Genomic DNA, 17,065 nt, shown 5'->3' with positions numbered 1-17,065 from the left:
GAAAAAAAAATCAAAGAATGTTACATTAACTAATATGTTAAGGTTATCTCCAAGCATTCATTTTCCATTATCTCTTAAATTTCTTAAAACCTGCTCAAATCTTTTTCCAAGTTTTAAGCCTCTTTCCGAATTAAGTAACAACTATAAAGACATTAATAAACACATCTACAAATTGTGCAATGCTCTATGAAGGCCACTGAAAATGCACAATTAAAATTATCAGTGAACTCTTACACAAGTGCGAAATTTTATTCAAACCCACAGAAGCTTGATGCATTGCATACAAGTAATGCAAAACCAATTCTGACTTTAATTAGCCATGGTGCTGAGCTTCATTTCTTAAATTGACCAGTACACTTAAATTTTGAAGTTGCCAAAATGTAGTGAATACAGTGCATCTAAAGACAAATTAGATAGGATATAGTGCAGTACTTGTTATATTACGTTAAACATGAGCAACAGTAAAGCAACAAAGCCAGATTCCCTCTTCTCTTAATGTGCCAACAGTACCACTTTAGACTTAACATTGTTATTCTTCTTCCCTAAAATTTTAACCTCTCTTTATGATAATGATTCTGTTCCAATTCCATCAATACAAACTTTTGAATGAGATGCCAATTTAATGAATACCATATTGCAACCTAACAAAATCCTGTTTTGACAGCCCAATCATTTTTTTCGCACAAAAGCAAAAATTCATTGGGGGAAATTTCACTCTAATGAATCTCATTTCACTTTTAAGTGATATTCTAATTCACTGCATCATCTTCCTCCAATAATTTTCATTCATTACACTGTAAACAAGAACTTGTGTTGTGATCCATTTTAAGATCTCTATGCTCAGTTTTAATGGATTAATATTTGGCTGCAAGTAACAAAAATATCTTGCTGATGCTACAAAAGAACTGTAGTTTTCCACTGCAAAACAATCTAAAACCTGTATCATTCTCGAATCCTAATGTGTAAGCTCCCCTCAGTTTCAGCATATCCAATTCAAAAGATAAATGCAAAACTATATATTCTAGTAATGGTATTTTAACTAGTTGAAGCACAATTCAATAAACAAAAAGCCAAAGAAGGTCCAAAAAACAAATCAACAGAATAAGAAGTCCCTTGAGCATACTGTCCCAATGACATAGTTGTGAAGGCACCACCTGGTGTGGTACCATGATAAAACCAACAGGCTCCACATTGACATTAGATTCTCTGTCTGTGCCAAGATAGTTCTTCTCAGCTGGAGAAGATTTTTGGGTAGAGACGAGATGAAGCAGAAGAAAGGGGCAAGAGTAATTAGTGACTAAAAAGAATCAGCCAAGCAAGACTTCTGCTCCTGAATATTTTCTAGTGTCTCGTACTGCAAAGTGTGCATGTAAAATACTGGAATGATCTTGACTGCAATGCCACCTGCAATCAAATAACTATCAACATTCATTGTCAATGCTTTTGCATCAATAATCATTATTTGGGCAAAATACCTGAGGGCTGCTGCTGTCCATGGAACAATATCCAGTAAATCAGCACCTTCAGAAAAGAATGGGGAAAAGATGAAAGATAAATAGTGTGTGCGCATGTGTAACTTAGGCACTTTATCAACTAATATCCACACATCAAGATTCCACTCCATTTGAAATGATAACCCAGTAGGCCAGACATGGCAAAGACCTGCCTCTTAACTGTTGCATGTTTTATAAACCCCGTCATTAGAAATCACCTTCCTGTACAAGGACTAGATCTGTCAAGTTTTCATATTCCAGAATCAGCAGGCAAAGCAATATAACATTTTATCTTGATGAAAGAAAATGCCACTAAACTAAGTACACATTATAACTCCTCAGTTTATAAAAATGAGTCCAGAATTGAGTGAGTAAAAGAAAATCTGCAGAAGCTGGAAAACATTTTCCCTTTTCACAGCTGCTGCCTGACTGCTAAAAGATTCCAGCATTTTCTGTTTTTATTCCAGTGAAGTAATTCACTGGCCATTAAATGATATTGCTGGGCCAGGAAGCAGTTTTATTTCTGGAAATTCAAAAATACTTTGAAAACTGTCTTCATACATTATTTTCCAAATAAGACAAGCTCTGCAATCGATGTTCTTTGTTGTTTAAGTCAGATATCACAACTTTTGTCTATAATACTACTGAATATAATTTTTCTCCAAAATTGAAGTACATAGATTCAAAATCTGAAATGGATAATTCTTAGTAACTAAAGCTCTGGAAGCAACAGTAATTTCATAAATTGCAGTGTCAGCCATTAATATCATGGAGTTTTGAACATGTTTAAACTTCTGCTGGAATCAACTTCATTAATATGGTATTACCATTGTGCAGCATCTAGCTGGAAACCTTAACTTCTGAAATATTCTTTCAAAGATATTATGGCTGATGACACTATTTTAATTTATTATAGGGAATTGCGTACGTTTTTCTTACAAGCACCACTGATGTAATAATGTAGCTTTCATACTGGAAAAGTCGTATTGACCACTTTTATGAATAATAAGACAGAACTGTGTCTCTAGCCTAGGGTTATTGCAAATTGACAATGATCCCATATTACTGACAGCAACCTAACTGCTCCAGTAAGAGAATCTCTTTCAGTTATAGGTATCATTATTTTAAAAATTAAACCAGTTGAATACAAAAGTTGATACCAGTTTAACCAGTAAATATACAAAGTTCACAATAGAATCATAACTAAGTTTAAGGTTACTGCTGCTTCATTACTACCGCAGGTTTACAAACCATACATTTTTTCTTGAAATATGAACGATATTTCGCAGCTTAACCTACACGTCAATCTTAAAATTTCCAACTCTATGTGCATGACTCTACATTTACGTCTTAACGATACAGACCACAATAACAGGCGTGGAACATCGTTTTAAATTACTTTAGAATGCTATTTCTGCAAATTATTTGAATCACACAACGATTCATTGGAAAAATGAGTTTTAAGGCGTAAAATAGACTAGGCCTAATGTTTCAGGCGTAGTCGAGGCCTACGTTTTCCATCAGAAAAAAAATCACTCCACCTCAGAAATGGCGTTTAACAGTCCAAGAAATGAAAAGGGAAATATTCCATTCAGAGTTCGTTCACAGAAACGATGACTTATTTTTTAAAACACAGAGAGGAAATGGTTGCCACCTTGTATTAAGCCCAATGACACATCAAACCAATATAGGCTTTCTGCACAAAAACGGGTGCTTTCCCCCCACAAATACAGCCGGATAAGGGAGTCTGTCAGCCATTTTCCTCCTCACACAGGCAGCAGCCGGCTTCACCGTCGCCGTCAAAAATCCTCAGACATGTAAACAGCTCCATCGCTATTCAATCTTTTCCTAGACTTTCCAAAACCCCATCACAGTCCTCTTGGCATAAACGCAGACAGCAATTCACATCCCTGAACTAAACTCTCCAAGAAATTGAATAAAACATATTATAATGACACGAGAGTCCCATGCCTTACCAGGAATTAGGTCTCCTTTGCCAGGACTGCGAGCCTGGTTGCGTAGGGAGGGTGAGATTGAAGAGGGGGAGGGGGGGAGAGGTGGAAGAGGAGATACGGCTTTATTTTTTTGTTCTTCCTGCAGTTTCTTCTTCGTTCCTTTGCCCCCCTTCTCCCCCACTCTCAATCTTCCCAGTTACCCTTTCTCTGAACCAACACCAACCCCGCTCTCACCAGGACCGAGCCACACAACAATATGGCGGCGGTGCGCGTTATTAAAAAAAACTGCACAAACAGAGCAGACGCAACGGCCTGCGACGACACCGAGACGCACGGGAGGAAGAAAACTGTGGAGAGCGGCCGCACAGAAGGCAGGGATCAAAAGTTCCGACAGCCGGCTTCTCTGGGGATTTTTTTTACCCCCCGCCGCCGCCCCGTTCGTTTAAGGCCGCCTCTTGATTTTTATTTGCCCCCAAATAAATTTAACTCAAATTCGCCAAAAGCCCGGCTTGTTGTTACAAAAAAAAAGACTAATTCTACGTAACCTCCAGGCCATTCGGTTTTTGGGGTTTTTGTTTAATATAAGGGAGAGGCTGTCGCAGCCATTGCTCCCCTCACTCCATCAATTTTTTGTTCTGCCCACAGCACACTAGCACTCATGCCGCAACCTGAAGACTCCCAACAATTCAACCCCCGGCCGGGCATCATCTCCAGCCCCCGGATGGTGATGTCACCGGGCCAGGAGAGGCGGGTACGCGTTTACAAGCGCCATCTCTCGACGGAGCGTCGAATTGCCGCTCAAGCTCCTCCCGAGTCAGCTGAAGGAAAATGAAAGCGTGAGCAAAGTTGCAGGAAAGCAATGAAGGTTTTTCTTCCAGGACATTGTGATGCAAACCTATAGCAATATTTGGCCTCGTAACATCAAGCACTACATTTTAATAAAGAATACACGATGTTAGGAACTTTCAAATATTTTGAGCTAAGAATGCTTAGAATAAAAAAAATGCTTTTTTTGGTTCTTCAATTTCACTTCATGGATATCCCACCATATTCAATATTGTGTTTCCTTCTCGTTATGTGTTACAGTTTTGGATTAGCCTCAAAGCCAATATGGATCACCACAATAATTCAGGTAGATATTTATTTTCAAAAGAATTTCCTTGACCAAGATCTTCTTTCCCTTTTTAAAGACTTATAACGAGATTAAACTTTTGAATTTAATTAATTGTTGTTTGATTAAGCTATACTTGTTTCAGAGTATGTAAACACACCCAAGTAACATGGCCCAAAGATTCCACAGCCAGGATTAAAATGAAGGTACACAACTTTATTTTTATTGAAACAGGTCACATGTGTAATATGAAATATATAAATGTTGTTTTCTGAATATGTTATAACAGAAAGAAAATGCCAAATGGCAAAAACTCTCATTCACATAGCATCTTCAAGATTATAATATATTCCAAGGCATTTCACAGGACTGAGCCAAAGGAGAAAGCAACAAAGGTGATTTAAAGTTTGGCAAATGGAAAAGACTAAAGGGGCATTTTGAAGAAGATTACATGGATAAAAAAAGAGGGAATTCTGAAGCTCAGACTTCTTAAGGAATGAATAATGTTTAGGAAAATAATTCATTTAAATTGTTAAAAACACTGAAAATGTTAAGGATAACTATGTTTAATACATTTCATAATAAAGTGTGAGGTAACAAATTCTGATTCCAAAACGTCGACAATTCCTTTCCTTCCACAGATGTTGCTCCAGCAGATTATTTGTTGCCACTGAGGTTGCAACTGTTGGGCTGGTCATATAGTTGAAGCAGTCCAAAAAAAATTGTTAAAGCGACCAAAGTGGCAAATAGAAAATGCATTGTAATTGATTTGTATTCTTTAAAGTCAAAGTTATTTACATACAACTAAATTACCGAAACTGTGAAACCTACATTGCTACAGGCATACAAATGAGATAATATATGATAATGATTTCTAGTTTCTTTTCATGTGCATTAAGCTTTTCTGAAGCCAAGTATTAATGATATATCTTTATTTATTGTCTGTATATTCTAGATTTTAATTTAAACTGTATCTGTATTTATTACAGTTCAGTTTTGGACAGTTTATGGTATAAAGAATATCATGAAACTTAATTTGCATGCAGTACAGTTTCAAAGATGGAAATCTACAGTAATGAGATACTGGAACTGCTTGAGGATCAGATGTGTCTCTGTGAGGACCAATCATAAGTCAAAGGTTTATGGATTCAAATCCCAGTTTAAAGGCTTGAGAACTAGTGCAACACTGAGATTCCAGCAGCCCTCTCCAGTGGATATAAACAATCCAAAGACACTGTTTCAAATAGTCCATTCCTGGCTGCTATTATCACTCATTCATCTTCAGTTAAAACAGACTAACCAATCATTCTCATATTACTGTTTTTGGGACCATGATGTGCAAAAATAGCAGCTGCATTTCTAACTGAAGTAACCCATATCCCCTGTGCTCCTTTCCCACTCCTAGCAGTCCGCCTAAGTTCTTTCTCCCTTTGTTTACCTTTACGATTCCTCGCACCTCATTATCTCAACTCATCACCCTCCCCCACCTGGTTCCATCTGCCCATCACCCACTTATCTATCTACCTGGGTTTCTTCTCCCCTGGCCCATCCATCTGTCCCCCATTTAGTTCCATTTGCCCATCATCCCTCCCTTATCTGGTTCCACTTATCACCTTCCAGCCTGTTTCTACCTTACCCCTCCCTTCACATCCCCCAGCCCCATCTGTCTAAACATTTTCCCCTTATCTGTTTCCACTTATCACCCTCTAGACTCTGTCTCCAAATTCCCCTCTCCCCCACCTGGCTCCATCTGTCTATCATCCATCACCATACCTGGTTCCACCTATCACCTACCAGCCCCTGTCTCAGCCCTCCCTCTCATCTCTTTATTCTGGTTATCTTCCCTCTACACTCTCAGTCCTGATACAGGGTCTTGACCTGAAATGTCGATCATCCTTTTGCCTGTACAGATGCTGCTTGACCCACTGAGTTTTTCCTCGAAAGTACTTCATGGGTTGTAACAACCAAGAGGCATTTTAAGTCATGAAAGTCAGAATACAAGTTCAAGTTATTTATTTTCCCACAAGAGCAGTGTATATTAGGGTAAAGTTTAATAGTTTTAAAATTATTTAGCATTTTGTTTGGGTAAATAGGAAAATATTAATGTATGTGGTAAGTTACTAATGAAGGAACATAAATTAAAAATTTTTAATAAGGTAAAGTGGAAAAGAAAATTGGACAAATATTTGCAACAGGGGTATATGTAAGGCTGTGGGAAAATAGATGGAAAGCTGGATAATGTTGGATAACTCCAAAAAAGTGACTAGAGAGTATTCATTCTCTGCTATAAACTTTTATGGTTCTACGTGCAATAGAACAAAAATAACTAGGTCAAATCTGTTTAAACAAATCTTCAAATCTTTTTGGGAATTACTATTGATAAACTATTAAATATATGAAAAACAATGAAAATGTTGTACACTTTTTTTTCTTTTATCCCTTTGTTTTAATCTGATTACATCTGCCTAGAAATTAAATTTACAACAAATATATAAAATAGTAAATAATTCTCAAATAAAGTGTTAAGCTTATGCAAGAAAAACCTTGTAACAGCATTCTTTCAAACAGGCTTCTGAGGCCTGGGGCTTGAACTCTTACAGGTTAGCTCTAGTATTCCAGGTGATTAAACAAAGCGCTATCTGTTTGCAGCTTGAGATAATTTGAAGACTGCCAGTCTTAATGGCTGGTAAAATCTCAATATTAATGCAGGAAATAAAGTCAATCTGAAATCTCTAATTTTTGCTCAGTTCCACCGTGCAAATTTACCTCAGAATCCAGACCTTTCCTCTTCTTGGCAGCAATAATTAATGATAATGCCAATAGAATGAAGCATCAATCAATACATAAAATTATATGCTGCTGCTATTCGTAATTTTATAACTCTGTATCTACTAATCTGGAATCTGTTATTGAGGAAATGGTATTAGGATTCTTAGGTAATAATAATAGAATTGGATAGAATCAACATGGTTACATGAAAGAGAAATCATGTTTAGCAATCTACTTATTTTTTTGAGGTTTAAAATCAAATAGATAAGGGAAACCAGTTGATGTGGTATATTTGGACTTTCCGAAAGCCTCCAATGAAGTGCCACACTATAGATTGTGAGACCAAATTACAGTGATTAGTAATGAGGCTGAAATACTGATATGGATTGTTATTAGACAAAACAGAGAGTGGGAATGTTAATTTAATTAATGGCTCATTTTCAGTTTGGAAGGCTGTAATCAGTGCTGGGGTTTCAGATGTTCATAAAGCAGATCAATTATTTGCTTAAGGGGATAAAGGGCAATATATCCACATTTGTTGATTAAATAAAGCTGAGTTGTGAGAAGGATTCGGAGAGGCTTCAAGGTAGATATAGGCAGACTGAGTGAATGGATAAAGACATAGCAGATGAAGAGAGAGCAGACTTGGCTTAAACACTTTAGAGTTTAGAAAAAAATGAAAGGAACATGCAAAATTCTTAAGGTGCTTAATAGGGAAGATGAGGGATGGTGCTTTCCTTGTCTGGAGAGCCTAGAACCTGTGTGACAGCTTCAAAATGCAGGGTTGGCCATTCAGGACACAAATGAGAAGAAGTACCCAGATAGTATTGGATCTTTGGGATTTTCAATCCAAGAGGGGCATGAATGCTTGGTCTTTGAGTACCTTCAAGAATGAGATTGATAAATTGTTAGATATTAAGGGAATCAATTGACATGGGGTTAGTGCCAGGGAGAAGTACTGAGGCAAGTCATCTGTCATTGATCTTGTTTAAAGCCAGAGGGGCTAATCGGCTTACTCCTACATCTATTTTATGTCCTTATTTTGTTTAGTTCTTCCCTCTGCACTTTTTTCCCAGCTTTTCCTTATAATAAATACCTCTGTCTACATCTTCACAGGTTTGTAAAATTGTCACTTGAAAATCTGATTGCAAGATTTTAATAAACCATTCAGGATTATGCCTGAGAATGTTTTCAGTGCCATTTAAACAACTCAGTAACTGAAACTCATTTCCAAATTAATAATTTATTGAAAAATGTCTCATAAAATAATATCATTATATTAAATTGTTTTAATTCTTTTGATGTTTTCATTTAAAGCTTGTAAACTGATGTGGAGCCTAAATGATTGAGATGCGAAGAATCCTTGATTATTTCATCTTCTGGATCACTTGTAGTGATTGATTGTGTGAGTTGAAATATTTTTATGAAATATGTACAGTACATACTATGTTTTGTAAGGAAGTTAATGGACTGTTAAGTAGTGTTGTGTTTGGTCATATGGGGAAACAACTGTTCAAGTCTTCTAATACAATAGCTGGGAATTAGCCATACTAAAAGAGGAAAATAAGAAACATAAACCCACTTGACAAAATTAAAAAGGACAGACATCAAGTAGATTTGCAGCTCCATATACGTATACTTATGTTAGCTTATGAGAACCAAGGCAATTCATTTAGTTAAATTCAATGAAACTAACTCTCAAGGGAGGGACTGGTTCTTACATTACATGCAGAAAAGTAAGCCTCAACAAACAATATACAACAAAGCCACCAAGTACTCTATACCTTTTGAGACTTATTTTCTTTATGTGACACCATCTGAATCTGAAAGGAAGCCAACTTGTTGGTAAAAACAAATTACATAAGTTTAAGGGTTTGAGAGCTGGAGCTGAAAGTAACAGAGTCTTCCTTGTGAACAAGTCACCTGCTGGTCTACTCAGCAGTTGTGACCCCTGCTCTCCTGTATGCTTTGGATACATGAGCAGCCTACAGAAGGCACTACAAATCTCTGTGTCCACAGAATCCCCTAAACACATTGTCAGGAAAGTTAAACTGATGTCAATATCCTCTACCAAACCAACATTCCCAGAAATGAGACTCTGATCATGCTCAACCAATTCCAGTGGGTGACTCTCACTGTTCACGTGGCAAGTACCAAATATGAGCATTTTTCTCTAAGGTCCATCACAGCAAGAGGTTCTCAAGATAGAGAATACACTGCAGAGACATTTTTAAAGTTTCCATTAAGAAGTGCAGTTTCTTTGAAGACTCCCTTTCTTGCAGAAGCCATACACAAACAGAAATAGTGTACAACATCTTAATTAACCCACTAATCCACCTATTGGGCACCATTCATCGCAATATCTAAGGATCCTGCATAGGACTCTTCAATCACCTCAGAGACCACAGAACAAGAGTGAAAGCTTGTCTTCCTCAACCCCAGGGATTGCACAAGAAGAAAACTGTCAGTTAAAATAGCTTAGAAAATCTGGATATTGTTTTGACAGTTTGAACCTACTTTACTTTGACAGTTAACATTGAAATTATTAACTGGAATTAGTTACAGGAAAAGGCAGGATTGGCACAGAGGTTTAGACCACGTGTGGATGCTGCAGTGTTGTAAAAGTTACTAAGGTGCTTGGCAGGAAAGTCAATCAAAATTTATCACCAAGCTACATTACAACAGACGACAAAAGCTTTGTCAAACATGCTCTTCATAAAAGAGGTAGAAGGGTGGGAAGAAAAAATCAGAATCAGAGGCAGCTGAAAGTTGATTAAATTCAGGAAGATCAATGGAGGTTCACAAATACCTCAGACCAGTTCTTTCAAACCAACAAACACAGTCAGAATGATCTTTTGCACTGAAAATAGTGAGGGGCAAGACCAAGGAGGAATTTGAAAATAGTGAGAGTTTAAAACCAAGGTAATGTTTATCCTGGAGCTAGTAAAGGTCAGCAAGTACAGCACAATGGTGAACAGACTTTGTGCAAGTTAGAGCATAGGCGGAAGAGTTTGGCATTGTCTCAAGTTGACAGTGGCAGAGCAAGAGAGGCCAGTATTGGAATAGCCAAGTCCAGACAGAACAAAGGCAGGGAGGTTTCAGCAGCAGGTAAGTAATCGCAAAGGCTGAGTTGGGATATTTTGGAGGAACAAATGCAATTGAGGTCTTAAAATCATAATAAAATCATGATCAGTCAGCTTCAATTTCAAGCAGATCCCAGGAAAAATGATGGAATCAGTTGATCTGAAATGGATTTTGTGGCAGAATTTGAAGACAATGGGTCAGATTATTTGACCTATCAATTAGCAGTTTAGTGAGTGTCTGCTGGTACATGCTTTTATTTCTGACTGGTTAGGTCAATGGAGTGGTTTGCCCATCGCCAGGCTGGCAACCTTCCAACTACTTTTTCGCCAGTGAAGCAGATTCCTCACTCTGCCGCTGGGAGCAAGAATCTCTGGGCTCTTATAACGACAGACAGCCACTGCGATTCAAGGAAGCAATAACCTGGGCAATCAAATGAAAATAGAATCTGACTCTAATATTTTATAAACCATTTAAAAATGATTGATAAGAAACACAGGTGACACTTCCCGGCTGTGTCCTTTCTTGAGGTGGGTAATGTGTCAGAGACCCAGTCCAATATAGGACACCACTGCAAATGTGACCAAGGATTTCCACGTCAATCAGTTACATTATCAACATACTGGAGGGCCAGAATGCCAGTCAACACTGAATCTGTCACAGGATTAGCTGCCAACTCACTTAAGAGTTCATCAGGCTCACTAATGATTGTTGAATGGTGAATATTGTGGCTGCAACGAAGCAGAGTGTGGCATTTTGATTTTGTGTTGGACAATCCAGCTCAACAGCTTTGGTCTTCCCAATATTTAGTTGCCGCAAATTCCAGTTGATCTGGTATTCTATTTTGGATAAGTACTCTAACAGTGGAGATAATTGGGAGGTGGATGTTGCCTGTGTACATATGTAAACTGTTACAGTACTTTCATACGATGTTGCAAAGGGTAATTAATATATAGATGATAACTTAGGTGGGTCCAGGAATGGTTTCCCAGGGAACTCTAGGGACAGTGGTATAGGCACAGGAAGACTAGCCATTGTTGGTGGTGCTCAATGTACAATTCGATAAATAAATTAAATATCCATGGATTTTGTATAAAAAATTTTTGTTAAAGAAAATCAGATGCTGAAAATTGAAGTAAAAACATAAGATTCTACAAACACTCAGCAGGTCTGCAGAAGTTGAAACATTTCAGGTCAAAGATCCTCTCTGTTCAATCTGAAATGCTATTTCTGTTTCTTTTTCTGCGTGCTGCCCAAACCGCTGTGTTACCAGTATTTTCTGACTTTATCAAATAAGAGTGGGATTAGATGAGTGCATTCCATTGAAATGGATATTGCTATAGAGATGCAGTCAACAGTGTCAAAGACTACAGGCAGAGAGGTAAACTTCCCCTCTTACACCCTTCTCCCCTCCCCCCCCCCCAACAACTGCCTCCCTCTCCTGTCTTTCTCCCTGAGAAGGACTCTTGCTGCCCATTAGATCACAGTGATTGCTATCATTTGAAATCCATCAGAGTAGGTAGGTAGGTCTCAGTTCCACATGGGCAATCAAAGCAGTGGGAGTGGAAAGTAGGGTACTGATAGTCTTGGAGAAAGAGATGGTCTGACGGCATGTGAGTAGATAGGGGATTAGATTTTCAATAGTGGGTGGGGATGATGGGATTGGCAACTGAGGTAATATGGGGGGCTGCACAGATCATGACCCTATCAGCTGATGAAGCTAGCCCCACTTGGGGTAATGCCTCACTGTTTGGGAAACCGTGCCTTTGAATTTTGTTGGTAAAATGCCATGCAGCTTGTCTGAAGTAGATTTAAAACGTACTTGAAGTCTGTTTAGTTTAAAGTTCAACTTTTGTAATAAATGCTGGCAAGAGGTTATAAAGCAAAGTTCTCAGCTTGTCACACAAAAGCCATAAAACGTTTTAAGCTAAAATAAAAACAGAAAATGTTGGAAACAGTCAGCTGGTCAAAGGGCATAATATGATAACATTTTAAAAGACTTCAAGAAATGTGTGTAACTCTAATGCATTATGTCTTATCTAATGGCATACTCCAGTACTTAAAGCCATTTGAGACACTCAAATCCAGAAAATACCCTGGGAATGTCAAATATTTCACACGTTTTTTTTTGCCCTGTGTGAGATTCTTTACTGAATATGCGGCTGGAAAATGAGGATGGGGGTGGAACTTTTCAGGTTGTAGAAGGTTATAAGAGATAGGGCAGTGAGACCACAAAGGGAATGAAACAAAAGACTGAGAAATCAGCTAAAGTAGCAATGATAAATGAACAGCTTTTACTGTAAATTAGAATATATAGGTAATTATATGTTTTACATGAGTTTGGTTTACCAAATGTAGATCCAGACCAGTATTTGGGACAGTATTCTCAAGCTACATTACTTTTGACAACACCCTGATTCCTTCCTCCATCAACAGCCCTTCCCCTTCCTATGGTATCTTCCTGCCTGCTTACCTCCTCGATTCTCAGTGTCCCATTGTCCAGGACGTGAATCATTTATTTCTCAGAATTATAATATATCTGTCCATTTATAACCTTCATTCTCACTGTCCAGGACCTGAACTCATTTTCCCGGTGAAACAAGTGATCTAATTTCAATTTAGTTTATTGCATTCGCTCCTCATAATGCACATTCTGTTTGGCTGAAACGACAAAAATTGGCAACAACTTTGCAGATCATATCTATTCAGTCCACAAATATTAGCCTGAACTGTGCGTTGCCTCTCACTTTAATTCCCCATCCAACTCTCATTGTGTCCAGCTTCAACGTTCCAATGATACCTCAAGCAAGTTTGAGGAATAGCACTCATCAGGTTTACAACTTTTAGATAATAACTCTGCTATTTCCAGTTACAACTGCTCTAGACCCAACCAAAGTTTTATTTTTTCCAGTTCTGTTGAAAGATTATGGACCCAAATCATTAACTCTATTTCTCTCTTTGCAGGACTTTCATTGGTAGAATGGCAGAGAAAGTTGGGGGAGACAATGCACATACCCATAAATAGTCAAGATTGTGATGGGAAGAATACAGTCAGAGGCATAATTCAAACAGAATGGTGAATTAAGAATTCATCTGTAAGAGTGGGTGATAGAGAAAACAACAGCGGACAGTGAAAGGGCATCAGCACCAGGTCAACATTCATTTATTCATAGTGGGGCAAATGTGGGAAAGCAATAAGGGAATAGATGGACAGGGAAGTAGCCACAGAAAAGTGGAAAGGAATTAAAGAGAAAAAAGGGTAGAAGTCAGGGTAGAAATTAGTGAGAAATCATGGATAGGGAAGGATTGGACACTGAATTTCCTTAATTGTAAGGGGAGCTAAACCCAAACCCAAGAAATGTTGGTCCATTTCTACCTATACTGTCCTCAGTGCTTTTTCTCTTGCTTTGAGAACATTATGTGGGTTGGTTTCACATCATGATGGAGTATGTAATAAGTTGCTTCTATTTAATGATTAGAAGAGGCACAAAGTTCTTGCTTGTGTAGCGGAAATACTTGCTTTTTTTGTGAATAGTGAGTTACTGCTCGCAGAGGAAGGAAAAAGCCAAAAATAGTTCTAGATGGAGCTAATTATGAAATAGAGGGTAGCAGGATCTCTTCATCCTTAGTAAAAGGTGGTAAAAATTGAGTTTGCTCTGATTGGACAGATGCAAGATTTCCCACTAATCTTCACCCTGACCACCAATGCACCCCCCCCCCCCCCCATCTTTCTTCTTTTCTTCCTTCTTGCCATTAAAAAAAGAATGGACTGGATGGTAACAATTTATATAAAATGGACAAATTTTATTCACTGAAACAACAATCAAAGTTTGTTTACAGAAGGTGTTGTCATTTGGACATATTGGAAGTTCTTCTTTTATGTTTGATTGGGATGTTTTTCCAATTGGTGATGATGTTGACAAAGAAAGGGGTTGGTATAAATATTTCAGCTGAATACTAATGTGGATTGATCGATTGGTAGATGGCAATCTCCTGCTCATGGGGGTGCTGAGGGACAATTGTAGTGTAACGTATACACATTGACATGGATTGTGTCATTCTTCCCACATATTGAAGGAATGATCTCCATGAATTATGTTGGGAGGGGACTTCTGGAACATATTGAAAGTAAATGGACAAGAATGAAATTTTGCTGTATGGTGATAGTGTGGGCAGCAGTGCTGATGCATTGTTTTTTTTGATCAGGAGTCAATGGACAGTCAGTTGTTACAGGGTTCATGTTTATTTGATGTAGTTGGTTTTCCTCACTTGCCAATGCCCTCTGCATTCTATCAAAAGCTGAACAGTTTAATTCACTTTTTTGATTGTTTAACGTTTATGTTAAATCTGTCTACATCTAACTCAAGTGTGGGGGATTTACAATTTGAAAGGTCAATAATGTGTTCAGTTAATGCTGGTTTTAGTTTTCCTTTGTATAGATTCTGTTAAAATGTTATATTTTCATCTGCCATATTCTAGTGATTGTGAATTTGCTTTGTTTTTTCATTGAACTTATTTTACATGCTTTATGTGTAATTTTTGGCAGCAACCCTATGCTTTCAATGTACCCCATGTAATAATGTTAAATTCATAACCACAGGTGCAGTATCTGGAGAATCTTAAGCTCACTCTGTTTTAGTACATAATATACAAATTGCAAAACAGTGTGGAGTGGATGATCTCATAATGTGCCTCAGCCTTTTCCCACTTAGCTCAAAGAATTTGTTTCCCCAATACCAATGAGTCAACTGGGACCCAAGTGAATTATAGGAGCAATAAAAGTATTAAGAAAGGGGTAGATTAACAACAGCAGGGAAGATTGAAATAGACTCAGATGCAGGAAGAGAAACAGGGAAAGAAAGATTAAACTACTGAAAAGGAAAAAGATAGAAAAGTACAATAAAATTTATAACAAAAAAAGTTACAATCTGTAGGACTGGTGGGTTGCTTAAAGTGTTTCCCTACTGGGTCAGACAGTTTGAGTAGCATTCCAGGAGCATAAACCTTGTCTTTAAAAAGACACTGATGCTGTTAAGTTTCAGACCCAACTTTCTCTGTTAAGCTTACTATGCAATTACTATTAACAATTAAATGCAGAAATGTCATGAAACTAACCTGGTAGTTGTGACTAACCTGCTGTTTTGTCCAATAGCTTGTGAAGATATCCTCTGGCACTGATTCTTGCCTACTTTGGCATTTCCCAGTCCTACCCTTTGAAGCCAGTTTGTCCTTATACTACACTCAGCCTGGTATCCCTATACACAAATGGAAATTTAACTAGTTTTGTTTTAGTATTATTAAAATCATACAATGGTGGTTTTGATTGTTACTCCAAAGAAGTACTCAAATTTACAAACTTCAGTTTAAGTAGTTCCATGAATACAGTTGGCTCTCTGTTATTTTTAATTAAATTGATCAGCCAAAGACACAATTCACAAGAATGGAAAAATGGAAAAAAAGCATTACATACCAGACATCCAAAACAAAAGACTATTAGTATCTAGTGCATTTTAGTTGATAGAGACAAAACATTTGATAATTCTAATCAAAGTGGCAGTACAGTTAATAAACAGATTTAATAAACTAAGAAAATCCAGAAACAGTCAACACTTCAATTGTGTGAGCAATCTATCACCACCTGCTCTAACTCTCTATGGAAATTATAAAGTTTCTATTATTGGTCTTTCCACAGGCACCTGTGCAGTTGTTGTTCTGCACAAAACAAATGGTGTTTGCTTGTCATTCTCAACCAACAACTTACCCAACTGCATACAACCAGTTAAGTTCAATTTGCTAAAACTTAGTCCAAGGTTTGCATGTCAACATGTGGTATTTCCAAAGATCATTCACAATGTCTCCATCAATTCATAGGCTTCAACAGAGCTTACTTACATTTGTTCCATTTCTGTGACACTTGTCGAATGATCAAAATATTACTGAATATTTTTAATTGTGCCATATCACTCTCAACAATGAAGCCATTCCCTACATAGAAATCTTAGGCCAATGTTTTAGCAGTAATGCCTTTCAAATTATTAAACACTCCAAATTCTTTCAAAGAACAATTATTTGCAAAAATCTGCTACTGTTTAATAAAGAGATATCATGACAGGGAACCAAAGGTGGTGTCTTAAAGGATGAAAAACCGGCAGGGAACATTCTGGAATGTAAAACATACATATCTAAAGGCACAGCTGCTAATGGTGGAGTAATTGAAACTGGGAATTCAGAAGCCAGAAGAAGGAGTGCAGATGAAATGAAGGGTTGTAGGTCTGGGAGACATTTGTGGATTGGGGTCAGTGCTGGGTGGGGCATGGAGAAGCACTGGAAGGATTTTTTGAATAAGGGGTTGAGAATTTTATATTGGAGCAATGCTACACCCAGAAGCAGCATACACATCAAGGTTGACATGTTTCTGGTTTACATCTTCCTTGTTTTTAACTTCAGATTTCCAGCATCTGCAGCTTTTTAAAATTTTCATTTGCCTCTGAAATGTTTTCCTTCTTCCTGTATGGAAAAACTCAGGTCAGGCAGCAGCTATGGAAAGGAAAACAGTTGACATTTCAGATCAAAGACCCTTCATCCATTTCAGACACGTGTGCGGAAAATCTCATCAGAGCAAATAATGAACAACACAGATGCAGAATGAAAGTATG

At 37.6% G+C, this 17,065-nt stretch overlaps 1 protein-coding gene across 1 annotated transcript in view; it reads right to left on the bottom strand.

Annotated features, from left to right (window-relative positions):
- Positions 1–3,951, bottom strand: part of usp9 (ubiquitin specific peptidase 9) — a 196,747-nt gene extending 192,796 nt beyond the window's left edge. The window contains 2 exon segments of the mRNA XM_052015032.1: positions 1,476–1,521; positions 3,470–3,951. The gene's annotated coding sequence lies outside the window, so the exon portion shown is untranslated.
- Between the last annotated feature and the right edge of the window lie 13,114 nt (positions 3,952–17,065).

The sequence above is a fragment of the Pristis pectinata genome, chromosome 4, assembly GCF_009764475.1.
Source record: "Pristis pectinata isolate sPriPec2 chromosome 4, sPriPec2.1.pri, whole genome shotgun sequence".
Lineage (NCBI taxonomy): Eukaryota > Metazoa > Chordata > Chondrichthyes > Rhinopristiformes > Pristidae > Pristis > Pristis pectinata.
This window is presented reverse-complemented; position numbering and strand designations above follow the sequence as displayed.